This window comes from Calidris pugnax, unplaced genomic scaffold, assembly GCF_001431845.1.
Source record: "Calidris pugnax isolate Ruff unplaced genomic scaffold, ASM143184v1 scaffold72, whole genome shotgun sequence".
NCBI lineage: Eukaryota > Metazoa > Chordata > Aves > Charadriiformes > Scolopacidae > Calidris > Calidris pugnax.
Genome location: NW_015090808.1, coordinates 1,226,376 through 1,253,144, shown reverse-complemented (window position 1 = coordinate 1,253,144; position 26,769 = coordinate 1,226,376). Strand labels below are relative to the sequence as shown.

Genomic DNA, 26,769 nt, shown 5'->3' with positions numbered 1-26,769 from the left:
GATAGAAGAGAAAACAGAGCGACGCCTTAGCCGGTATAATAGATAAGGGTGTGAGAATTCAGCTGGCTGGCTAGCACATGAAAGTGTGGATGACCTCGCCCCGGGATTGCTCAAGCCAGAGGAGATGGCAGTATCAATACACACATCTCCGTTGGTAGTCACAGGGCAGCTCTCCTCGACGTCTGCTCCTGCCCTAAGATCTTCACCCCCAATGGAGGGAAAGCGCGATGCACATTGAACAACGTGCTTGCAAAGCTGTTTGCTCCTGCAAACCAACTGTGGAAAAGGGTTAATGACATTCTCTCTGCTATTGTTCCATCTAGTGGAAGACCTTCCACCTCTTCAGATAAACTCATCTGCAATTAGAGGGAGGTCGAAGTAACGGGTTCTCTGTTTTCTTCAAACTGAGACTAGTGGCTCCATACATTATCTCCTACGTAAGGACTGGGTGACCTTCCCTGTGTTATATAGAAAGAGGGTCCTCTCAGTCATAAAATCATTGAGTGCACTCAACTGCTTTTATTAAAGCAACAAACAGCTTGAAGCTAATGCCATTTTGCATCTGTGTCCTCAACATCTATCAGGAATGGGCCAAGAATTCCTATTTTGCATCCATAAGCAGAAGAGGAGTGTATCAATAGCAGTCAATTAATTCACCGACTAGCAGATTTTGGCAGTGGTAGCCCAAACTCCTGGGTCAGGCAGGAGGGGTGAGGGGAGATGCTCGATGTGAATTCCTCCTTGTCCCAGCTGAGGTACAGGGACCCGGGGAAGCTGGGATAGGTGCTGCTGAAGAGGGGACCTACAGCCTCACACCAGTGACAGCCGGGGAAGTTCTGGAGGGACTGAGGAACCATGCAGTCTGGTGCTTATACAACAGGCCCAGCACACCTTCTGCAAAACCCTGGGTTGAAATAAAGACCACAATTAAACGATTGCAGGGCGGGTGCTCCCATTTCAAGTAAATGTTTTCCCCTGATGGAGGGAGACCTTCAGCAGCAGTCAGTATGCCTCCTGTTACAATTAGGCTCCTAACCTGGCTACAACATTGATTAAAATGATTAATATAACCCTGTAAAGGCAGCTTTGGTAAACAAAGACCTGTGAGTATGAGTAGGCAGGATGAGATGAGAGAAAAAGGCAGCGAGCAGTGCCTCTCCCATCGGAAGGGAAGGTGCTTGCAACAGACACTAGTACCTGTCCCAAAAGCACCAAGAAGCCCCTCAATCAGCCAGCTGCCTTCCAGCTCCCCCTTTCCTTCCTTAGCAATGAATCAAACCCTTCATTCCCGATCCAGGAAATTCCTAAGCCACATGTTTTTCTGATGATTTCTCTGTGCTCCAAGGAAGAGACAGTAAAGGTGAGGAATTAGGGAAGCAGTCTTCCACTCTCTCCTTTTTTTGTCTGTTTTTTCAGCCTTTCTAACAGCTCCACAATAACTGACACACGAAAAAAACCATATGGGAGCCTCCTGTGACTTGAGACATGAGGTTATATTAGAACATGTCTGGCTGTCTCCAAATCGTGGGAGAAGGGCCAGATCCTCAAAGTTAGTAAGAGCCTTAATCCTTGCTGGGAGAAGAGGATCTCTGAGTATCTGGACCTGGCTCTCTGATGTCCTCATCCTAAATTATTGTTTGGCCTAAATTGACCACTGCAGTGAGAGACAGATGTTCTCCCCCTCAAACCAGGACACCGAGTATATCTGTAACTTGTCACGCAGTAGGTGACACACGGCAAGTCTCTTGGATTCACACTAAATTCAGTGGGGTTTGGACTGGCCCAGTACAGAGTAGCAACAGTTCTCTGGAAATGCCTGCCTCAAGCTCCAGTGAGATGCCACACGTGCGGTTCCCTCTCCCAGCCTGCTCTAAACTATTACCAAGGTTGTCAAGCCAAGCACTCAAAATTCATCATGAACCTTTATTCTGCCTGCTCCAGAGGGCTGGAGCACCTCTTCTATGAAGACAGGCTGAGAGAATTGGGGTTGTTCAGCCTGGAGAAGAGAAGGCTCCAGGGAGACCTTATAACAGCCTTCCAGTACCTGAAGGGGCTACAGGAGAGATAGGGAGGGACTCTTTACCAAGGAGTGGAGCGATAGGACAAGGGGTAACGGTTTTAAATTGAAAGAGGGGAGATTAGATTAGATACTAGAAAGAAATTCTTTGCTGTGAGGGTGGTGAGAGCCTGGCCCAGGTTGGCCAGAGAAGCTGTGGCTGCCTCATCCCTGGAGGGGTTCAAGGGCAGGTTGGATGGGGCTTGGAGCAACCTGGGCTGGTGGGAGGTGTCCCTGCCCAGGGCAGGCGGGTTGGAACTCGATGATCTTTAAGGTCTCTTCCAACTCTAATCATTCTATGATTCTATTCCATGATTCTATATGTGCTTTATGTAAGGCCCTGAAGTAGGGGCTGTACCAGACCATGTCCAGAATTTTCTTTCCTGAATTTCCTTCCACAGAAGCCAATAGCCCAGGCTGTTTCCCTGAAGGACGCCCTGCCTGTTCAGCCCATAAACATCAGTGAATCTCACAAAAGTGTTCAGTGAGAGGGCATCTGAGTATGCAAGAAGGTCAGCACTGGTGGGTACAACTATTATTAGACAGAAAAGGAAAAAGGAGGTGGGAACAAACAGGTCTGGTTCCCTTTACAATGTCATCTATCAACTAGCCAAGCTAGTGCATGAGTAAAGGAATGATCTAAGACATTACGAGTGTGATAGCTAAATGATGACAACTGATGGAGGAAGGTGTTAATTGTAAGTACGGCTGTAGTACGGACAGGGAGTCCCAACATACTCAATTAGAGAGACCCTTCAGCATACTGGATTCAGCAAGCAAACTGCCCACCTACTCCAGGGACAGCAGCATCGTTAATCGCTGTACTCAGCAGGAGTGCAAAGGCAGGACTCAGCCCTCACCTGAAACTACCCATCTTCTCTCTGAAGAAATGAGCCGCACTTTGGCCTTTGGAAGATGCTAGAGCTCTGGCCAGAGAAAATCATAGGTGCACATGGATGTCCACCAGTTAATGATGTAGTCCACAGGATATCGGGCTGAGAACAGACTCACACACGATGGCAAAGCAGCTGACATCTAGTTACAGCTGACAGCTTATCTCTAGAGTACCCGCTTCCAACTGTCCCCTTCTTCTGAAGTCCCACCATTGCCAGCAAGCAGTGCTGGGATGATCCCTTACTTTTAGAAGTGTCACAGAGGCTACTAGAGCATAGGTCTGGGTAACAATGACTCAGAGGTTTGTTTCAAGACAAACACTACTCTTATTTCAAACAGAAGCAGACGGGTGCCTGGTCTGAGCTTTGGGCTGAGCACTCAGCTGGAGACAGCTGGCTCATACCCACAAGTGCTTCTGGCCCAGTGCGCTGAGACCATCCAGACATGAAGTTGTTCAGGTCTCTCTCCTCATGAGAGCCTCCAGGCCACTGGAAACCCATGCTTTTCTGCTCCATGCTACCCATGGGAATTAAACACCTCAGTTTAGCCATGTTAGAAGTTCTTCATTGGTCTGGACGCTGACCCCAACCTGTGGGCCGCCTTCACGCCTGACCCCAGATGATCACGATGGACTTGCCCAGGGTCTGGGCTGACCCTGGCTGCAGTGTAAGAGGAAGAAGTGAGACACTGATCAGCTCTGGAAACTCCCTTGGCCAGCACTGAAGAGCCCACCTGTAGCCTTTTAATGCTTGTAAGCCAGCTCTCTACCCAAAAGGCAGAGCGTGGGAAAAGTGACCAAGGGTATTAATTTAATCAGGCAAACCAATTCCTCTGAGAACAGAAATACTAAAAATTCCTTTGATCTAAAATCTAATAAAAGATATGAAGTCAATAAAAAGGTTTGGGTTTATCTCAAAACATTGCTCTGCTTATTAGCTGAGTGACTGTGCAAGGGAAGCTTCGCTTTAGTATCGCTTTGGTTATATATGCTTTCTGGGAACGGCAATGTTTTCAGGTCATTAAATATTTGTCAGCATGACCAATGAGTTCCCCCTCCTGCTCACCCGCACTGCTAATGCACTTTCCCTGGGAGATGGAATGTTTGCCATACCAAAATAGCAACTAATGAATGAAAGTTCAAGCAGAGCTATAAATAGAAAGGGCACCAGGTTTTCACAGTGCGCATATAAGCTGCTTCCCACCCACTTCCTTTTGTCTGCCATTAACTCCGAGATCTGAAGTGAAATAACCTTTCTGCACTTTGGAAGAACAAACAGCAAAACAATAAAGAGACCAAACTGTTATGAGGAAGTCACTGAAGTGCTGTGTCGGAAAGATGGACAGACTATTATATATATATCTATGCAGTGCTGTGCCCCACAGCCAGAGCTGCCAAAGAGTAATCCTCGATTTAAATTTTAGCAATACTTACGTGGGAATTTGGGGACGGCTGAGTGAACATGCCTTGGGTGGAATTTCACTGTGTTCCTTCTTCTTCAACAGTCATGGAGCAGAGCCAGCCCTCAGTCTATGGGTAACGTGCAGTGGCACCTCCTGGTGGAAACCAGCTTCCAGGTCTGTGGGCAGCAGAATAGGGAGAAAAACATATGATGAGGAGTAGAATAAGAAAAAAAAGCAATAAAAAAAGAAAAAACCTTTTTTTTTAAAGGACAAAACCAACTTGCTTTTCATACCAAAGACAGGGCACACTGGTGCTATGCCAGAGCTGCTTTTCCATGTCAATAAATGCCTTTTCAGGTTGCAACAAGGTGTGTTTAGGAACAAATACTGGTGGAAGGGGGGGTTACAAAGGCAAATGTGGTGGGAAGGTGCTCTAGGACCAATCTCCACTGCAAGACTCAGTCCTCGTTAACAAAGCTCACAAACCCTCACACTACAGTGTATTCTCCTGCGTTTCCCCTGGGCTGGCACTGTCTAGAAGTTCTCTTGTGGAATGCTGTTAATATTCAATAATTGACACTGAGATAAAAACCAAATAAACCTGGAAGAAAGTGGCTGAGTCATGGCAGATTAGGTGGTAATATACTATTTTTAGATTTAGTTGTTGGAAATGGACACCAAGCAAAATCTCACTAAAAAGAAACTCGTGCCCAAAACGTAGGCTCATAAAAATGTAATGAGTTCACAGGTTGGGTTTATTATTGTTTCAGTGTATGATAGGAGATCTGCAGATATAAAGGGATGCCCTTTTCTCTGTTTATGGAGGTTCTTCGGAGGTTGGCATGTGTAACACTTGGCCTGTTGGGAGTTTCATGCTGTTTCTAGGTGCAAATGCACTAATGAGTAATAGAGGAAAGTATCACAACATGTCTCAATGTGTCTCGTCTTCTGATGAGAACTCCAGACCGTTTCTGCACCGCTGTCTGAGCAGAGCTCCCACCTGATCCTTATCGTTTCACTCTGAGAGATGGAGGTGGCTGGAATTTTTTTTTTTTTTTACTTTAAAAATGTTGAGGAAACTAGATGGAAATGATGACAAAACAGCTCCCTGCCTTTTCTCCCCAGCAACAGGACACGCTAGATGTTTGCTCTATCATCTCACTGACCTCAGCGTGCATTCTGCTGGGGGTGGCTGGAGAGGTGGCTGCAACTCACAGGGACTGAATGGGTGGCTCTCATTAACTCAGTGACATCTCAGTGACCAGATGGTCACTGCCAATCTCTTTTCTCCCCCACCCATCCCAAAACACCCCCAAAATGAAGCAGCCTGGGTGAGCAAAGAGCTCTAGTTGTGTTTCTAGAAGTGCTGCAGCGCGAAGCTGCTTACCCCAGGACTTGCACGACGGTACACAACGTGAGCAAGGAAATAAGCTGTCTGGGAAGATGCTGCCGTACATGAAAGCATCTGCCTGCAGCTAGATCCCATCAAAGAGCAGATCTGCGGATTGATTTTCCCAAGTATGACATCTTCCATCTGCAGAGCATTCAAAGGTTCTTTTATTAGCCCCGCTGCTGTTCGTGATTCAAGCAGCTGATGAAACAGCTCACAAAAGGCACTCTGCTCCACAAAGGCTGCCCCAGAAGCGATGCAGGGAGTCCCAAGGTGGGGTGGTGGTGGCAGCAGAGCCCTGGTAACAGGGGACAGGGAAATGCTGCGAGCCCAGGCAACGCCAGCGGTGACACCCAGTGCCGGCAACGGCATTTATCAATCTGTCTTTCAAAGGAATCTGTCTTTTAATCCGTCTCCTACCCCATCTTCTGGGGACAAAGGCCAGGACCCAGCCTGTGCCAGCACGGCTCACAGGAGTGAACAGCAGCAGGAACCCTGCGACTGCTGTCAGTAAAAACCTGCACATTCCCTTATCATTTCCGTCTCTCCACTCTTGTTCTCCACGTGCATGGGCATGCTTTCATGCATTTTTATTTTATTTGCAATGATGTCACGGGCAACCTTTTGATGACTTATGACCCACAACAGGCTGGGTACCACTGGCTTGTGAAAGAATGAAGGGAGAAGAAAGCCAGGAAGAAAGCTGGAATAGCGTTAATTACATAAACTCAGCAACCAAAAGCACAGAAGTGGCACAGGGAGTTTCCACAGGGACCTGCCACGGATATTTTGGGAGGAGCCAGCAAATAAGGGAGGCTTTCAGGGTACCCAAGAGATTTGGACACAGCAGAATACGTCCCCTAGGGCTGAGCACCTGAAGCCTGCAGAGCCACATCAAACATTTTTGGGGCACAGCACACAGCCTGTCAATTTGCTGGGGACTGGGCTCTGCCACAGGATATGCTAATACCATCCGAGAGGTCTGAAAACATCCTGGGAGCAACCACACTCATTTGCATATCCTTCTTCAGAAATGGATTTTATTAGATGGCCTGAACAATTTATTTAGCACAAGCCTGCTTTTATGTCCTCAACCTATTAGAAAGCCCTATTAGACCATTACGCTGTCAAAATAGTCTTTGCTTGTCAGAGGGAAGCTGTTCCTGAGCCATTCCCTGTGCTTTTAATTGATGGGAGAGGAATATGTTGTTCCCCAAGAGCATTTCCTACTGATTCACTTCTCTTTATCATCTGATTTACAGGCCTGATCTTGACTTTTCACCACACCCAGATCTCCCATTGACTTCAAGGAACAGGGCTCTGTGGGGGCAGTGTGAAAGTCACCCAATAAAGGTTTTGAAGAGGAAGCTGCTGAATTCATCACCACCAGAATTTACATAGATCTAAAAGATGCCGACAGATTTGCTGTGGCAAGTATGACGAGCTGTGTCAACTGAAGTGCCACGATGTAATGAAGAAGGACCGTGCAGAGCAGTCATCTATGTGCAGCGACAACCCTTTCCACCCCTGGCAGAGCATGGCATGCCCACCACACAGGCTGTCTGCATCGGGGTGGACCCCCCTCCTTCAGTCCCAGGATGGGAAGGAGCTCTAATTCACATTATTTGCAGCTCATGAGGGGCTCGTGTGTACAGATCCCCTGTCATTTCCTACCGCCCACTCCAAAAGGACACCAGAAGCCGTAGTCCCTAACAGAAGCCAAACACACTGTGATTGTTTCCTCCATGAAGAATTTTCCACTTAGCCAGTCCTCAGCTCAAATTAGAGACTCTGTGTGCTAGATGCTCCATAATCACATGAAGCACGAGTTACCTTCAGAGCCGGCCAAAGACTAGGAGAGTTACAAAGGGCTAGGAGGCAGTGCAGAGAAACGCAGGCGATGCTGCAGCACGGGAAAGCCTGATCCAGCCCCCTCTCTCCAGGCTGTCCCTGAAGAGGTCCTGGAGAGACACCCAGACACAGCGAGGCTTTGCCAGCTGCACCCTCAGTACATGGCACATCCCCAGCGGAGTGACCGCGTGCCTGGATACACCTAACGATGCAGCGATTAATTACAAACACTGCGTCTGTAAGATCTGGAGGGGAAGAAATCTTTTCCTTCTGCTGAGGAGAAAGAGAAATGATACCCTTGCACAGCACCATTTGTATAAATGATTGTGCTTTTTTACCCACGGTTCATCTGCCAAGCTCTCTTGCTTGGGAGGAGCCTGTGTGCGTTTTGATGTGTAAAGTAGGATAATGGATTATCATTATTAAAGGGTTTACAAATTGGGCAGGCAAGCCCCAGGTGAGAGGTCACTCTGACTGTACAAAGGAAAAGGTTTGTGCTGAGTGAGGAAGCTTGGGTTTGAGCAGGGAAAAAGGTTTTGTTCCCCAAGACTGCAGGTCTGTTCGTCTGCCTGAACAGAAATGAGCTCCTGGGCTCTGCGTTTGTCCTGGGTTTCTCAGCTCTGCCCGTTTGCAGCGTGTTGAGCCGGTGTGATAACAACAGAATTCATTCCTGCCCGCACTTTTAATAAATCCGGCTGCTGCAGAGAGGAACTGCAAACAGAATCACAGAATCACAGAATCATTTGGGTTGGAAGAGACCCTTGGGATCATTGAGTCCAACCATCTACCCTACTCTACAAAGTTCTCCCCTACACCATATCCCCCAACACCACATTTAAATGACTCTTAAACACATCCAAGGATGGTGACTCAACCACCTCCCTGGGCAGCCTCTTCCAGTGTCCAACCATTCTTTCTGTGAAGAATTTCTTCCCAATGTCCAGTCTAAACCTACCCTGTTGCAGCTTGAATCCATCCCTCTTGTTCTATCGCTAATTGCTTGTGTGAAGAGACCAGCCCCAACCTCTCTACAATGTCCTTTCACGTAGTTGTAGAGAGTGATGAGGTCACCCCTCAGCCTCCTCTTCCTCATACTAAACAGTCCCAGCTCCCTCAATCATTCTTTGTACAAACAGGCTCTTCACATCGGGGTGCTGGGGAGGGGTAAGGAGCAGGAGGAAAGTTTCTGAATGACTAGGGAAGTTTTAGCTGTCCTTCCCAGAGGGTGAAGTCCTGGGATGGAGATGGAGCCACAGTTTCATTTACTCCAGAGGAGTCCTAGACAGGCTGAGGGCTGCCCTGGGTATTTGGCTGGAGGCTCATACCATAAAGACAGAGATGATACTTGCTTAAACTATGTCAAACTATGTTGCAGGATAAAGGGATGCCGGGTCCTCAGGAGGAAATACGTGGCTGCTGCCAGAGAGGATGGCCAGAGCTAACTAATACAAGCTGAGGCACTGTGTAATGGGACGTCAGGTCACCAGCCCGGAGCCCACTGCTGCTCCCCTTGGTTGTCTGCAGGTTGTCTCCACTTTCAGGGGTGGCAAACACAGGCTTTGGCCACAAAAGAGAAGTCTCGTGAAACGAAACTGAAAGAGGAATCAGCAGTTTGGGTTTCCCAGAAGGCTGAGGAGGGGCCTCGTCCAGCACTTGGCAGAGGATAATCACTGGTGTCACCAGCTACGGTGACACTGCTCCTCATCCCAGAGCAATCCTTCCCTTCTACAGCTGCAACTCCTGCAATTATACCCAATTCCCACCTTTGGTTTTAAAGAAAGACAGGAAAAAACTACTTTTCCAGCCCACAGGGTTATGGAAAGGTATTAAAATGCTTGACGCCTGAATTCTGAAAGATGATTAGCAAATAAATGCAGTTCAAAATATGTCAGCTAAAACACCGTGTCTCATCAAGTTTACACCAACCTTAAGAGCTTTTGGAGGGCTCTACTTGTGATTTCTGAGTGTTTAGTTACACCGGGCTGTATAACTGCAGGCAAGAGTGCCACGCTTCTTGTCCCAGCAATTCCCTATCAACTGTACCTCATGTACAAGCAAAGAAATGCAAATGTGACTTGTGATTTGAGTCTCCTGCCCGTGTCTGTCCCCTCTGTGCACTCTGTAATGCAGACTAATCAGAAACTGCCCTCACTTATCCCCGTGCAACACCATGGACTTTAATTCCTGACTTCCAGGGAGCATTTGCACAAGGACAATTGAACAGAAACAATTGTCTCTTAACAGGACGGAAGCCGCTCTTTTTGCTCTTAGTTCTCCAGGATTTAGGCCAGGAGCAATTCAGCACATTCAAAGTAATGGCAATTCTTATAGTAAAAGTAGCACAGCAGCAGCTCCTCTGCTCAGGCTGCCCATTTCAGAGGACACCACTGCTCTGAAAAGAGCACCTCAAAAGGTGCTGCAGGTCTAGGGAGGAAAGGTGGTCATGACAATTTATTTAAGCTTATCTAATCCTCTAGCAACAGAAATATCAGGCTTTTAGCATTTTAAGTGCTTGGAAAAAATGTTTGCTCTGACCTCCCTGCAGAAAGCTGCATTGAGTGGCGTGAGAGGGATCGCTTTGCCCATGTTTCTCCTAAATCTGCAGAAAAGGAGACAGCATGTAGGTGTCAGGTCCCTCCAGGACATGCCCCAGCGTGGATCCAACTACCAGAGATGTGCTGGCAGTCCCAGATCTTTTTGCCCAAGCAAAAAGTGCTCTGGCAGCAGGAGTCTAGACGGGACAATTTGGGATGGCAGCTTTACTTAAGGCCTCTGGAGGAGCCTGAGGTGTACTCAAGCTTTTGATTCACATTCAAGCTCTTGTGCTCAGCCCTACTTTAGCCCAAACCAAAGAGGCTTTGGTTAGTTTTTTTCCTCCTTCACTTTGTCTCCTCAGATGTTTTCATAGAGCAGAATCCTCTCCAGCCCTCAACATCGTGTTCTCCAAGCTGCCGAAAGCTTTGCCTAGTCTTTCTTTACAGTCTCATCAGACTGTGGCAGTAAAACTCAAGGCACTTCCTAAAATTGTCCAGCCTGGATGCATGAGTCTTCCTCCTCCTACACAGTGCCCTGCAGAGGCCAGGAAAGCCCAGAGGATATCAGAAGGTGTTAAGAATCATAGAATCAATCATATGGGGTTGGAAGTGACCTCTGGAGATCATCTAGTCCACCCCCTGCCCCGTCCGGAGCGGCTCTACCCAGAGCACGTTGCACAGGAACTTGTCCAGGTGATTTTTGAATGTCTCCACCTCTCTGGGCAGCCTCTGCCAGGGCTCTACTACTCTCACAGTAAAGAAGTTCCTCCTCGTATTTAGGTGGAACTTCTTATACTCAAGTTTGTGCCCATTTCCTCTTGTCCTGTCACTGGGCACCACTGAGAAAAGGCCAGCCCTGTCCTCCTGACACCCTCCCTTTAAGTATTTGTAAGCATTAATTAGATCTCCCCTAAGCCTTCTCTTCTCAGGACTAAAAAGACCCAAGTCCTTCAGCCTCTTCTCATAGAAGAGATGCTCCAGGCCCTTAATCATCTTTGTGGCCCTTTTCTGTACCCTCTCCAGCAGTTCCCGTCCTTCTTGAACTGGGGAGCCCAGAAAATACAGTTGTGTCACAGTGTACTTCAATAATGCAGTAACATCCTGAATCCACTTGCAGTCTTAGTCATCCCATTGCTGTGACCTCTTTTTTCTCCAGAACTAGGAGAGTCTAAGGTGACACTGCTGATGAGGGACATAACAGTAAGAATAAACAGATTGGGCCTGTCTCACTTAAAAAGAAGGCAACTGAAGGACAACGTGCTGGAGCTCTGCAGTAAAGCAGAGAATGCAATCAGGGAATGATTTTTTACTTCTTCCTGTAACACAAGAAATAGGGGAAAATGACTGCAATTATTAGAATGCAGTTGTGAAATAGAAGAGCTTTTCCAAGCAGTGGTTTGCTCCATGGCTGCTGCCTGAATGGGCTCACTGGGGCCATCGTTCTTGTTCACTCTTTTTGTGCATCGTTTACCTGTGCAACTCATTGCCACAGCCTGAAGTGACAGTCAAAATATAAACTGGTTCAAAAATTACCTAAAAGAATTTGAAGAGGCATCACCAAAGTCTAGTGAACATAATGGTGTGAATATTATGTTATTGTTTCTATTTTTTTTCCTCATTCTTTTCTTGTCTTCTGCTTTCCCTTTCTTCAACATATATCCCATTTGCTGTGACACATAAGTTTTCAGTGTTAGTTCTGGGCTCGGAAGAGAAGTTTTTCTCCAAAAAGTAGATTTCAAGGTACCAGGAAGTTTGACAGAACCATGCATTGTCAGCAAGTAGAGGGAATATACTGTCCCAGAAGCGTTTCCTGGGTGTTGCAAGTTTTTGTTCATTGGAGCCTTCTTTATTTTTTGGCTTAGTGCGTCACGGTAACTTGGATTTGGAGTACTGCTGATCACTAGGAAGGCATGTGACCACGTCACTGCAACATCTTCGGTCCTGGACTCATAAACTAACAAACATTTGAACCTTGCCTCTGCACTGACGTGGTCATGGCCAAAAATGATCCAGGACACAAATGCCCAGTGTCCAGCCCAGGGAAGAGCTGCTATCTCCTGTGTGGCCACTCAGCTTCCAGCGGAGGACTCGTACACCCACCAAACCCAACAGTGCTGCTCTGGGAAGTGACTCAGATTCACTTATCTCTAATTCCAGCACCCCCAAGGAGTGGTTTATAGTTTGTGAAGTACTAAACAAACACTCCAATACACTCTGGTTTTACATCAGCGACATTAACTCTTCTCTATCCCTCGCTCCCCATCACTGTCCTGGGGGTTTGCCCAGATGGGACTGGCTTTAGTAAGTGACAAGAGGGCACAGGGAGATCTGTTACCCCAGGGCAAAACTCTAAATCCTCCAGACAGGAGAAGGAAGTAGCACACCAAAAAACAAGCATTTTGTCTGAGGCATTGTTGGGAACTAAGGCTGTTCTTTTCCGCAGCAGTAAGAGAAATTGGGGTGGAGGGAAGAACTCTCTGCCCCAGATGAGGTACATGTGATTTGTGAAGGACCAGTTGCAACCCATTAATAACGCACTTGCCCGTTCTGCCTGAAGAGCTGGATGCAGCCAAAAAGCCTCATCGGTGCTGCCAATGCACTCCAGCCCGTTCTGCCTGAAGAGCTGGATGCAGCCGAGAAGCCTCATCGGTGCTTCATAGAATGAGCCGTTTCATAGAATCACAGAATCATAGAATTGCCCAGGCCAGAAGGGACCTCCAAAGGTCATCTAGTCTGACCCCCCCGCAGTCAGCAGGGACACCCCCAACTAGATCAGGTTGCCCAGGGCCTCGTCGAGCCTCCCCTTGAATATCTCCAGGGAAGGGGCCTCAACCACCTCCCTGGGCAACCTGTTCCAGTGCTCCACCACCCTCACAGTGAAGAACCCTCTCCTCATCTCCAGTCTAAATCTGTTCCCCTCCAGCTTGAAGCCATTGCCCCTCGTCCTGTCACTGCAGGCCTTTCTAAACAGGCTCTCCCCAGCCTTCCTGTAGCCCCCTCAGGTACTGGAAGGCTGCTATTAGGTCTCCCCGGAGCCTCCTCTTCTCCAGGCTGAACAACCCAAGCTCCCTCAGCCTGTCCTCGTAGCAGAGGTGCTCCATCCCCCTGATCATCCTCGTGGCCCTCCTCTGGACCCTCTCCATCAGGTCCATGTCCTTCTTATATTGAGGGCTTATATTTCACTCAGATGCTGAAAGAAGTCCACACTCAGTGTGTCTCCAAGAGGTTTCTGCCACAGCCATAAGGGTATTGGCAGCTGTGTGTTTTCTACAAGGAGCTCCCTTTCTCTGAAAAGATTAAGATATGTTTTTTCCCGGGAGGCAGGTGCCTCCACACGGGCCAGAGGGCTGACAAGCAGGGGCTGCAGTACCGGGCTGTCTGTGCTGTCTGTGCTGGGGCGCTGCTTCCCAGCATAACTCCAGCTGGTCCTCGCCAAGGGCAACCATCCCTCCGCAGGAGCCAAGGGAGAAGGAAAGCCAGCCCAGGGGAGCAACCTTCCTCTGAAGCCCTCGTGCCTCTGCACCCAGCCTGTTCAGCCAGAATGATGGGGGATTAGAGAGTGCTTTTGCTTTGCATTTGATGAACAATCAAACAAACCAACAAACCCTAAAATTATTCAGTTCTCCACAAAATGTGAGCGCTCAGGTCTGCAGACCAGAAACTGCTCTGTTTTCATTGGAAGGCCAGTAGAGAGTTTTCCACAAAAAAAGCATACATTAAGTAACGCCAAAATACAAACTGATCTCCTGTTCTCTTCACCTCTAAGTCATAGCTGAGATCATGGTGGATATCTAGGCAGTTTCATGGATAATCTGGGTACTGTGTGTCCAACACCAGCAGCTTGATGTCTAACTCCTTCTGCATTTCAATGCAAAACCTACACACTGAGCCTACAGGTGACTTTGGTTTGGGTTGCTATGTGTGTCAATATATTCTGTTTACACCCTGCCATACTTCCCAAGCAGTTACAGAGCTCTCTGTTTAGGAGTCTGAAATGATTTGGGGCTTCAGACGATTTCCTGGCATTGAGGTCCAGGCCCTGTCTTCCTACTCATCAGCAGGAACGATTCCTGGGCATCACTCTGGCACACACAGATGGCTAACAAATAACTGCACAGGGTCATTGGCTGCAACTTGTGAAATCCTGCCCTGGACAATATTTGAATGACAGACGGTTCATATTCAAATGGTTTCAAACAGTGAAATCCCTTCAACTTGTGGCTGTTAAAGCGCTTCCAGAAGCAATAGAGAGAAGCAGGCCCTCCAGGTATGCCTGGAGGGTAATGGCTGCAAGAGCAAATTTCAGCTAGCCTTGTCCCATTTTCCCAACTTATAAGACCAACTCGTACAGAACTGTGCCTGGGTCAGGAGATGTAGCAGCCAAGAAATCCTTCTTCCTGTCCCATCCAGAGGAATACACTCTAGAAGTGGGGGGCTTGTGCATCTTGCAGGAGGTGGTGAGGCCGATGATGCTCTGCAGGCAGCTGCCCTGCTTTTCTGCATTCCCCTTGGCCCAACAGCCTGACCAACGCACTGGGCGCTTCTCCTACCTCCTTCACCCGCTTTAGTTGGGATGGAGAGAAAGGCAGATGTTGCTAAAGGAGGATGGGAGACTAAGTTCAAGGTTCTGTCTCCCCTCGTGCCTAAGCAGAGATTACAAATCTTTGTTTAATCATTCCCCAGGTGAAAACACGCTGCAGCAATTACCCCAATCAGGGCACTCTTCGAGGGCCTCTCCCTCCCTGTCAGGACAAAGAGAAATACCTGCTCTCACTGCCTCGCCACCCTACAGCTGGAGAGTTGCAACATGTCTCAGAAGCCAGCACCCAAGCTCTGGCTCCCCTGATGGTATCATTGTCCCAGACAGAAGTGGTGGAGGTGATATGGAGGCAGGGGGACCACGACCTGGGAGGTCAGCAGCTCCATCACTTTGAGAGACAGCTCTGGGAGACAGGAATCACCTGAGATCCAAAACCAGCAGAACAGGACTTGAAGCCAGGCTTTATCTCAGGCAGGTGCCTCGACCAACAGGCTGTAAAATGGGGCTTTTTCTCTCTCCCTCAGACTCTTCTGCTGGAGCTGCTCTTCACCATTAGGTGCTTAGTGGTCTGTTTTATCTTTCTGACTCCACAGTCCAACGGAGCTGTCAGGAGTGAGACTGCCGTCACAGCCAGCACAGTCCTTGCTCACTTGAAGACAGGAATAACCTGCTCCTTTTACAAATGTGGCACTCTCGGAGGAGGATCTTCTGATCTAACTGTTCCCTCCACTAATCTCAAGGAGTGAGCTGAGGGTAGGAATTCAGACGTGTGTGGCCCTGGTTTGAGGGAACACGGCGCAGCTATTACCCTAAGGGAGAGACCCTGAGCATCTCTCAGATCTTACAAAGAGCTGATGAAAACAAAGTAAAAGCACTTCAATGGGAGAATAAGAGATGTAGAAGTGGCCTCCGCTGGGTTAACAGCCTGCTGATAAACATGGTGTCAGTGTGAATGGGAGGTAGTTCAAGGACCTCTTCCAGGACAAAGCAAGCTGAGCTGACAGACCCTTTGACTAGTGTCCAGGACTTTTTCAGTTCTGACCCTCTCCTCCTCTGGGGCCAGTCACAGGACCGCTATACAAAAAGTGTGACTACTTGAGGAATGGCTCAGTGGTTTGAGACAACCACCCCCATCCACGACACTCACTCCCAAGCTGTAGGATTCACCCCAGAGCTGGTTAGGTCACAAATCTGTCCAAATAGGGCCATTATAAAGGAAGTAGGAAGCTTCATTTATTTGGGTACCTTTGGGAATAGCATGTCTGTACAGCCCTCATTTGGCTGCCTTGTGTGCATGCATTATGAAACAGCCTCATTACATACACAGGTAGTATTTTATTTTTGCCTCCTTTCCTACACAGGACAGGGCCTGCTCTAAGGATGAATCAGAGGAGAAACTATTGTCTGTAGCATCCCAGCTTCAACAGCTGCTGAATTTGGACAATAACGTGTAAGTGAAGCAGGGAACTGTAGGAAGAGAAAGGATTAGGGCAGCCAACTGCTGCCCCGAGGACTTGGCAACTCTCCGGTCCCTGCTGAGCAGAGTAATGAAGTGGAATTTTGCTCACCAAGAATGTGTGCTCGAACCCCTCTGCTGAATGCTCGCCTGCACAGCCTTGCACTACTGCAGAAATGCAGGGAAATTGGTCACCGAAAGGAAAGAACGCTCTTTTTTCAAGCTTTAATTTATCAGCCTTAGTTTAGTCTGTACAACTGGGAACAACATTTCTGGGCTTTTCAACAAGAGACTGTTGCACTATACCGGTATCTTAGGGATGAAGGGCACAGAAGAGCTCAAGATGATAATCGTTTTGGTCTGGAAGGTACAATTTGAATAGTGGATTGCAGCAAGGCCTACAGATACAATGGAAAATGAGAGACCTCACACCAGCTGCTGGCTCACAGCTGGGTCTGTCACTACAGAGTGAGACGCTGCTTCCAGGGTCTGGCACAGGGGTGTATGAAAACCACCCGTGCTTTAATCTAGCATTTTTCCATCAGGAGATCTCAAAGCACTCTGCAAAGGAGAGGCCTGTTATCCTCGCTTTACTGATCTGGAAATTAGGGCACAGGGAGGCAAAAGTCAATTAACAAAATGCAAAATCGGCATCCAATACATCTGGATGGTCCCATTGTACTCCAGCCCCCGGGCACTGATGTCCCCTTCTCTCAAGGGTGGCTGCTGGATTTCCAGCTCCCACAGCACCTCCCTCCTTTGTGATTTCACCCCGCAGCCACTATTCCTGTGCCCTCTTTTCAGCTTCTGCTGTTCCTGGTCACTTTTGTCTCTGTTCAGTCTCACCAGGCTTCTCCAGGAGAGCCCATTTCTCCGTGGCTGGCTGTTCCCAGGTAAACTAATGAGGAAACTGGCTTCCTCCGGAATTCCTGTTCTGGACGATCCACACTTCCACAGAGGCAGTGTTGAGCAGATAGCTGGGAAGACAATCATCTTTTTACAGCAGGTCACTGAAGCATCACTGATGTATAGGACAGCCAGAACTATCCATAATTGAGGTGGCTACAATAGCTAAGGGAGTGTTTTGTTTAGCTGTAGCTATGGCTACAGGAGCCTATAACTGCACGCATTTCCGTTTCGGAGCATTCATGGGGTAATATAAATTTCCTTGATGCCACAGGCCTGTTAAAATGCAATACAGTTATTTAGTGCATCGGTGACATAGTGCTCTTTGGCACGGCAGGCTGTATGTGGGCCAGTGTGCAAAGAGAAGTGTCACCAGAGGTTTATGGGAGGCAGGATGCCTTCTGCTCGCCTACTTAGGAAGGGAGTTAGGTAAGAGGTGTTTGACTCTTCCGTTGCCCAAGCACGAGGAGACCTACATTCTCATCACACTGCAACAACCAGCCCTGGATGAAAGCCCTGTAGAGTCAAGGGCGAGCCACCCGCTGCCTCTAGCGCAAAAGACCCAAGTTCTGTTTTAAATGGGGTTTTGAATCAATTTTTTTAGTTTGGTATCTTAAGCTGGAATTACCTGAAGCCTTAAAAAACACCAAAAAATGACCAGCCTGGCTTGTGGCTTTGGCCTTTTCTCCCTGCACGTCCAAGCTTGCTGGGGAGGTAAATTGCAAAAACGCAGGGGTGAAGGATACAGCCAGTAGAATATAATGCCTTCATAGGGATGAAGGATACGGGCAGTAGAATATAAGGGCTTCATAGGGATGTAGGATATGGGCAGTAGAATATAATGGCTTCATAGGGATGTAGGATACGGATAGTAGAATATAACGACTTTATGACATTAATGATACATCCAAGCAATGAAACCGATGCAAGCGGTTGGTACTTTTCAGTATCTCGACAGGACAACTCCTTGAGCAGGTGCAGGAGAGTGGGTGTAGTCGTGGCCCCACTGCTGTCAGGGGAACGCCCAGCGCCTTTTGAAGCAGCTCCGATGTGGAAATGCTCCCCTGCTCCCCTCCTGGGAGCGTGTGAATTCTCAAGAATCTGAGCTGCCGTTTAGCTGCAGAGGTGACTGATTTACACAAAACCGGATAGCGAGAACTTCCTGAGATGACCCTGTTTTGTGAGGAGATCCTAATCTCATGACAAGTTTGTCTAGCCAGATAATGACAGTAATTAGCCAGGAGGCAAGAAGGTGGATCTAGGTATTCTGCTTCATGAGTAAGAAGGATGTTTTATGGCAGTGGAATTAGGAGGAGGATGGAAACTGCTAATATCCTTCAAAACGGAGTTGGAACAAACAGCACAGCAGAGAGGAGATTCCCAACCTGCTCCCCTCCCAAGGCGGAGAGGCTCGGAAAGAACCAGGTCCTTTTTCCAGAATAAGCCAGTACTGGCATTTAGCAGTTTCCCCCTTATCATTCCTCCTGCTGCGCAGCTCAGTTTGTCTGAAATGCAGAGTGGGGGACAAAGAGGACTAGTGCGATAAATAAATGTCAGCATTCCAGATATCCAGATGAAATTTGCAGGGGAAAAATGAGCAAATAGCAGAGGTGGGCTCTCGTTAAAGACCACACTCATTCTAGGATACGATAAACTGACAAATATCCTTGCAGTTGCCATGCAGCTCGGTAGGGGCATGCCTGCTGCAGCACTAGAAGATTATCAGCTGTCCTTATCTCTTGTCGTTTCCACTCAAATATTTGCAAAATGCATACATACTGGGCAGATAACAACCCACAGGAATGGAGAGAACAGAATTCTTAATTCCTCCACGTTCTATGATGTGTTGCTCGTGTGATAACAAACATGCTATCATGAAGGAATGTCTGTTGTGTCTGTGAAAAGGATCGCTGCTTGCTCTGCAAGTTCAATCGCATGAAAATACGTTTTTTTTTTTTTTTTTTGCCTGGAAAAAAAAGGTCTTTGTAAACCAAAGGTGAGACGTTCCTTGCAAACAGGTAGCTCTGGTGGTATCAAGTGATGCAGTTTTGTCTTTCTGGGGTGCTGCCAGACACCCTGAAATGATAGTGTGGAGAGGAATGTGAGATTTCCCCCTTTCATCATAATGGTTACTTTGAAGCCTAATTACAGCCGTTTAAACACCAGCCTATTAGCCCTGCTCCTGCTGATGGCTGCACTGAAATGCACAGCCTGATGGGGAAGTTCTCTCTCAAAGCCGGGTGGGCGGCTCAGGCTCTGTGTTTGGAAGGAGTTTGGAAAGGGCATGGAGCAGGAACCCCAGTCCCAGGCCCTGCTTCAGGGCTATGCAGAAGACAGGAGGGCCACGGGACAGGCTGCAGCATGATCCACTGTGTGGCAACACTTCACGTGCCACAATGGCTAGTGGTAGCAGAGAGTTTGGCCACTTCGCCCCCGACATTCTGCAGTTCAGGGCTGTGTCCAAAGATGACTACGACAGCAAATATCACCAAGAGGCAGCACATCACCCATGGCTCCTCTTGAGAGACAAGCACCAAGAGCTGCTGCTGACGCTCAGCTGCTGCAAGGGACTCTCTGTAGACCCGTCCCCACCACCTCCAGTAGCTGTGATGAACACAAGGCCTGGTCACGTTTGGGGACACTTTTCTGTTGCGAGACTTGTGCCCTCCATTACGTTTCAGATTTCTGTCTGTCTGCACTCTACAAAGCAGGCAGCTGGGCTTAAATCTTGAATGTCCAAGCACTTTCCCTCTTCCCAGTGAACTTTAACTGGTAAGCCATCTTTAAAATAAAGGCCTAGCACAATGGTGTCCCTCCAACAGTGGAGAAGGAGCAGAGAGCCGAGAACACTGACCCTTTTACAATCCCATCTTTACTATGAGTGACACCAACTGATTTCTGCCTGGTTCCTAACGCTGCTTCTCAAGGGTGGGCCACCTAGCACATGGCAGATATGCACCTGGTGTAACTGCAATACCTGTGTCTACCCGATGTCTCAGGGGGATATTCCTGAGCTGAAGATCAGACACTAATGACGTTCTGGTCACGCTCTAAGGGAGGTGAAACCATTGTGGCTTTCCTTTAACTTGTTTGGTTATAAACTGTGGCAGTTCAGCTGCTTCGTGACCAATGGAGACACCCCTGCAGCAGAGGCGGTACCCTCCGAGGGCTGGAGCAGGGAGCTGGGGCAGGAATAACAACAGCTGTCCCAATACAAAGTGTTCCCACTTGTGAATCAAAGCCCTTACTAAGATCCTGTCATGTCCAGACACGTTTCACACTTATTCTTGCAGACATAATATGAAGGCAAGGATCCATCCTTTTGCAAGTGCATCCTTTTTTCTTTTTTTTCCCCCTTCTGCAATGGGAGAGGAACCCAAACCAAAGCATGCACTTGCTGAAAGGCTGGAAACAGGGAAGTTCTGTTTAATTTGCACATTCCCCGTTTCTGATGAAAAGTAGGAAATATAAATCACAGCCTTTTATTTCAAATTTGGCATAAAAATTTGCCTTCCAGGTAACATCAAATAACAGACTTCGCACTACTTGGAATTAGGCTGATGCTACTCAGCGAGAAGTACAAGGCAAAGGCTCAGTTCTGGGAGAGTTTAATTTTGTTACATTTCCCCATTCAAATCTCATCTTTGAGAAACCCACAAAAATAGCAACAGCAGCAGCAAGATAATAAATAATAACTATTTTACACAATTTTTACCTTAAACATGCATCTTCCCTCTTTTTGTCTCACATCTTCTAAGTGCTGGGGGAAAGCCCTTAATTAAAATATCTTTACTGAAAGAAAAGCAACTTTATTTTTCAATTATTGTTTCCCTCTCTTTTCCTTTCCTCCCTTTATGTAATTTGGCCCTGTTTTTAATCTTTTCTGGTCTCCTACTACTTCCATCTAGGAACACTTCTGGTTATACTGGAAATTCAGACAAAAGATATTCAGCCATCCAGAAAAAGTGTCAAGTGAGTTTATGTTTTGACTCTGAAAGAACAAAAGCAACTTTGAACTATTCAGTGGAACTATAATGAGTCTTCTAACAAACTCCTTTGGCTCTATGTCAGGTGTAAAAGTTTTCCTGAAAAAAGTATATTTTTGTTACAGGTGTTATCTTGTTTACTAAAGCTATTGTGGACAAAACTGTATCTCATTTATCTGACTTATCCACAGACACAGAGAGATACAGAAAGGATCCTACAGCAGATGGGCAGTTTCCACATCTCGTGGGAGGAAAAATGACTACACTTCCTTACTGGAGAAATGGAAGGCTACCTCCTTGCCAGCAATGCCCACCTCGAACCCTCCTCATCCACGCTGCGGTCACAAGTAATGCTTGACTTCACTCTGGCCTTGATATAAGGCAGGGGAATGGTTGTGCACAGGCAGCATCTGGGTGTAAATGAGCCTGTTTTTCTTATAGGAGGATGTGGTGACCTTTTGTCACCTGGTGAGCAGTGCTCTCTGCAGAGGGGACTTCTCCTGCCATTTGAAGTTAAACCTTATTCCCTGCAGATACAGACCTGACGTTTGCGCAATGACAATGAGTAACTGGGTTTCACAGCAAAACTGCATGAAATTCCTCCAAACAGGTGATGCTGCCATTCAAAAGCAAGCACTTCCCATAGCTTCTCTTTAGTTTCCACTTCATGACTGTACCCGTGTTGCACATTTATTTGGGAATCTGTAGTGTTGCAGAAGGGGAAAACGCCTAGAGACCTGATCGCCTACACTCATGGTAATGGTCATGAACGACTTCATGGTCTTGAGATGAGAAACTGGTGTGCAATGTCATCTGAACCCCTCAGAGGAGGTAACCTATCGGCAAGCCTTACTCAATAAAATCAGTCTCTTATTCTACATGATCTGCCATATATTGGCTATTCTACTCACATTCAAAGGCTCTCCTTCTCAGTCCTGACAGCCACTTGAGGAAATGGGTTTGCAGCATGGCTTTGTGAATATCTGCATTTTCCAAACTGAAAAAGAGGAATATCTGATTTAATCTTGATGGACAGGGTCTGTACAAGCTCTGCCTAAGTACTAACAGCGCTAAGGGTCAGCAGGTTCTAACCACAAAATTGTATTCATGTATTGCTGCACTATCCTGCAGAACAGACCAATAGCTCTTCCTGATTTCCCCCCTCTCATCCCCCTGAGTGTAACGCTTGTAAGAAAGTGCCTCCTCTCTCAATCAGCTCAGGAATTTTGATCTGATTTGGCTTTTCAAAACTTAACAAATAAATGAAAACCTGTTTCAGAAGGTAAATGCAAACATCCCTGTCCAGCCAGCTGAAATAGAGTGATTCCCATGATTTAAGTAAAACAGTGTCACAATCACTAATTAATTGCAGGAAGGTTTGGGCCCAGTGAAAGAGCGTTTCCTGGGGTTAATTCCAAACAAGCTGTTCTTTGGGCAGTGGAATTAGTAAATCCTAGTTCACCGGGTACCTCTGTCCTTTGTCCCTTAACCTCCCCACCACAAAAACCTCTACCCCTGTGTCAAATGTAGGATGAAATTAGTCAATCCCTTCAAAAGTTATTAAGAGGAGACTGGCAAATGATGAGACAGGTAATATACCCGTGCAGGCTCACCTCCTCCAGAACCCAAGCTGAAAATGACCCACACAGCTTCTGCCCAGCCCAGCAATTATCATCGCTCACAGTAAATAGCAACACAATATAAACAACGTAAATTCATTTGTATGCAAATATTACATTGGTGCTCCATGCACAAGTATAATTCATGTTGTTGGGGCTATAATAATTCCATGATTGATTTTAATAACTATTCCTCTTAGTGATACTGGGTCTATTAATATCTGCATTGTTAAGCCTAACAAACGAGATTATGGACAAAGAGGAAACAGGGACACAAGTTTTAGAATTAAACAACAGAAGAATTCTTGTGTCTGGACTTCTGTAAATAATACAGTGAAACTCTTGCCACAAGCAGCAAGTGGGTCTTCCCTTGTCTTACACCTCGGCATTGCATGAACAGCTTAAGTGAGAAGGAGTCCCACAGCAAATCACCCAGGAATTGTTCCCTCAGTGAAACTCCAACTAAAAATCCCCACCCAAAATGAGATTTTTCCTGAAGAATCCGCACAACTCGTGTGAAGGAAACGTCTAGATCATGAGCACTGCAATGCAAGTATGTTGGTAGGGAGTAACGTTAATGATCTGGCTTGGCAGACTCATGAAAGCCTGAATACATCTGAAAAAGTTTGCTCCTAAGCTATGAGTCCACCTCCTGAATGGGAAACCACCCTTTTGTGTTTCTTTTCTACTGGTGGTTGCTCAGAGCGCTCATTTCACAGGATTCATTTTTAAAAAACCTTGGGTTCATACTCTTCTCTTTTAATGTGAATCTGTTAACCCTCACTTCTGCATTGCTATGGAAATGGTTGTCACAACCAGAGAATCGTGACTCCAAAAAGGGAGTATGTACGAGCAGATGGCCATCAGTCTGTCCTTTCCCGTAATCATTACACAAGCAAATTTCTAACATTTTTGCCACGGTTTCAGAGTTCTGAAACCTACAGCGGAAGTTGCTGAACGGTCCATTTATCACGAGATTCATATAAAAGCACATTCCTAGCTCCAAGCTCCCGAGCTAGGGAAAATGTCCCTTTCTGTACACATTCCCTATGAAAACCCCGAGTTTTTGTTCTCCTGGACTCCAGCCACAAAGGCTGGTATGGCTGATCACCTCCCTGCTGCTCACGCTGGCAGAACCTCCTGCCCAGGTACAAGTACAGGCACATCTTGGGGCTGTGCACCGTGCAGTTGGCCTTGGCCTTTCCTGCCCTCAGCCCCTGCCACACGCTGCAATCAGGCACGGGCCAAAGCCCTTTGATGAAAATAGGGCTTCCCCAGGCTTGCCTTTGGCTCACCTGCCAAAGAGAACACAAACCGAAGTCCATTCCCAGTGCCAAAACAAGGATCAGAATGGAAGCAAGGCGGGCCATTTGTCCCCCTCTCCAAGCCTCCTTTGTTGGCTGAGGTGTTGTATTTCCCTCCTCATGTCACCCATGCCAGTTTTTATTCCGATGGCTTAAGTACAGGCATGCCAGAATAAAGGGCCTGTTTACAGGAGCCCAGATGGGAAGAGCCCTGAGTGTTTGGGAGGACGAAGGTAAAGAAATATTAAGGTTTATCAAAAGAGAGAGCACAAAGCGAGGAATGCTGATGTGGACCACTTTCCCCCGTGCAAGCACTTGCGTGTGTTCACAGAGGGGGAGACAGTCTTTCCAGCACAAGTGAGCAAAAAGAGCAGCTCTAAGGGTAACAAATTCAGGCACGGATCAGAAACCAACGCTTGGAAGCACAGGAAATTTGCTCCTATTTCTCAGTCCAGCCTCTGTGAGTAACAGCCTCCTTGGCACACAGGCATCAGGAACACGGGGTGTGTTGCTCTAGCGCCTACGCCTCTCTCCACTCTCATCCTTTTCCTCTTCCAGGAAAGAGCTCACAGGTCAAAGATTATTAATCTTATTTTACAGATGGGGAAACTGAGGCAGCAGACAAGGAAGCTGAAAGGAAACCTGCAATCTCTCTGCCAGCCACTGGGCCTGGCAGCCTCATTTCCTCTTCCTGCAGAAGGGTTTTGCGCATGGAAAATCAGAAGCACAAACAAGAAGTACTCCTCGCCAGTCGCAGGAGAGAGGATGCTTGGATTTTTCACTCGAGGACCATGGTGCAGCCCCAAGACACACAGCCAAAGAGACCCAGCAGTCTTTGGAAGAAGCCTATCGAAGTTGCCAGACTGAACACTGACCCCAAGCTAAGAGGTCAGTAAAGTTTGGCTTCTCTCCCTTTACTACCCTTTCTTTAAAAATTCTTAGTGGTTATACATTTAAAATCATAAACTTCTTGCAGTCGCTATTGCAAATGCAGTTTCCACAGATTCACAAGTTTCCATTTTTCCAAGAAAAATATGAGCTGATTAGTTCAAGAAAACCAAACAGATTTTTTGTTCCCTTCTGAACTTTTAATCGACAGAGCAAAACATGCCACTGGGTTTTCCTGCTGGACTTTGTTTTAATTGAATGACAGATCAGGTCCTCATTCCCCTCTTTGAGCTCTGCGACCCTTGAGGGTGACATCCCCCTGCAAGGTAGAGCAGGGAACTCATGGTTTGGTACCTTATGGCCGCTGTGGTCAGGTGTGGTGGGGTTCAGCAAGGACAACAAGAAGGCAAGCGATGCTCATAAAGCCATGTGCTGCTGTGAGAACATCTGGCTTCATATTGATCTGACTTGCACTGAAGTATTTCAGGTTGGTGTAAGATAGGTGGAGAAGTAGCATGGAGAGTTGCATTCCCACATCCTTCTCATGTTAAATAAATACACAGCAACTGTTGATTTGGGACAATAAAAGTGCAATTATGTCTTGAGGGAGAAAGAACTTGCTTATCAAAGTGTCCTCCCCAGTCATATCTCCACACAGGCCCAAGCAGACCAGGACAGTTGCAACAGTTTGCTCCAACTCAGGATGGGGTGTTAAGTCTCCAGAAGCCAGAACAGGGCTGGACTGATAAAGGCATTGACCAAAATTGCTGCACTTTTTTTTCCCTTACGGAGCTCAACACCCATATTTATCCTGACCTCTGATGTTAAGGCAGGTTCCCTGCAGAGTCCTTTGAGGGTACAGCTGTGGATCGCATCTTGCTAGCATTGTTTTGATCATCTCTCCAATTTCTTAGTCTCCAGCTCACGTTCAGCCCAGGTGCAACATCTGATCCTACAATAAATTCCCTGCAGACAAACCCTCTGACCTTCCACAACGTCACACACTAAGAATGTGGGGCTCCGATGTCCCAGAGACCCCAGAGCAGGACTGTGAATACAGGCTAGAGAGGCCCGTGCAGCTGAGAGAATAACCTGCCTCCAAAAGCTGCATCTGAAGGAAACAAGTGGGTTTGTACAACAGGCGCCCCTGATCCCAAATGGGGCTTCAAGAGATAATCATCATAAAAAGATGAGATAGCACCTAATAGCTAGAAATGCAAACACACACTCAAGCACTTATGTCGGGATGCAAGAGCCGATGGAAAAAAATTAAAATGGAAAAATGCGGTTTCTTCAGGCCGAAGCGAGAGAGAAGCAGCTCCTGTCTTTCCTGTGCTAGCAGTGCTGAGCTGTGCCTCACAGCGTGTCCCAGCTGAGGATGTGGGGAGCAGCTCGGCCAGCGTGCTCAACCAGATTTTCCACCACACCTTGGGGCTGCAGCACACTGTCATTATATCATGCATGCCTGAAATATCTCAGTAAAGCCAGGATAAAGGAACCGAGGGACCTGTTGCTGATTCTGCTCGCCCAGCAACAGCTCTGTGTGGTTTCTGGGGGGCTGCTCTGGAGGGGTGAGCCAGTCCCAAGCACGCAGGGGGACCGGCACCCTTGGGGAGCAGCATCTCCCTGCTGGCTCTCTCTGTCAGCCAGCCCGAGCATCTCTGCAGAAGAACTGAACCATCACAGGGCAAGAAAGTATCCAGGTCATTATGGTGCACATGGGGCCTTTCCTTAGCTGGGTTCAGCCCGTGACACAGATGAGCCACGTCTGCACACACGTGTGGAACAGTGCATGCATGCATATTTTCTACTGCTTAATTCCCCTGCAGATGGATTTCAGATTCAGGAGAAAAAAAACCCCACAAACCTGTACAAATGCAAAGTCCTGCCAGTGCAGAATCCACTGGGCTTGGGGAAGTAACCTCGCAACAAAACATATGTGGT

General features: G+C 47.4%; 1 long non-coding RNA gene across 1 annotated transcript in view; it reads right to left on the bottom strand.

Moving 5' to 3' along the window:
* Nucleotides 1–26,769, bottom strand: part of LOC106885844 — a 45,801-nt gene that overhangs the window by 6,231 nt on the left and 12,801 nt on the right. Inside the window, exons 5-6 of the long non-coding RNA XR_001411514.1 lie at nucleotides 21,926–22,011; nucleotides 4,383–4,527 (exon numbers count right to left, since the gene is read on the bottom strand). This is a non-coding gene — a long non-coding RNA (uncharacterized LOC106885844). The remainder of the gene's footprint in view (nucleotides 1–4,382; nucleotides 4,528–21,925; nucleotides 22,012–26,769) is intronic.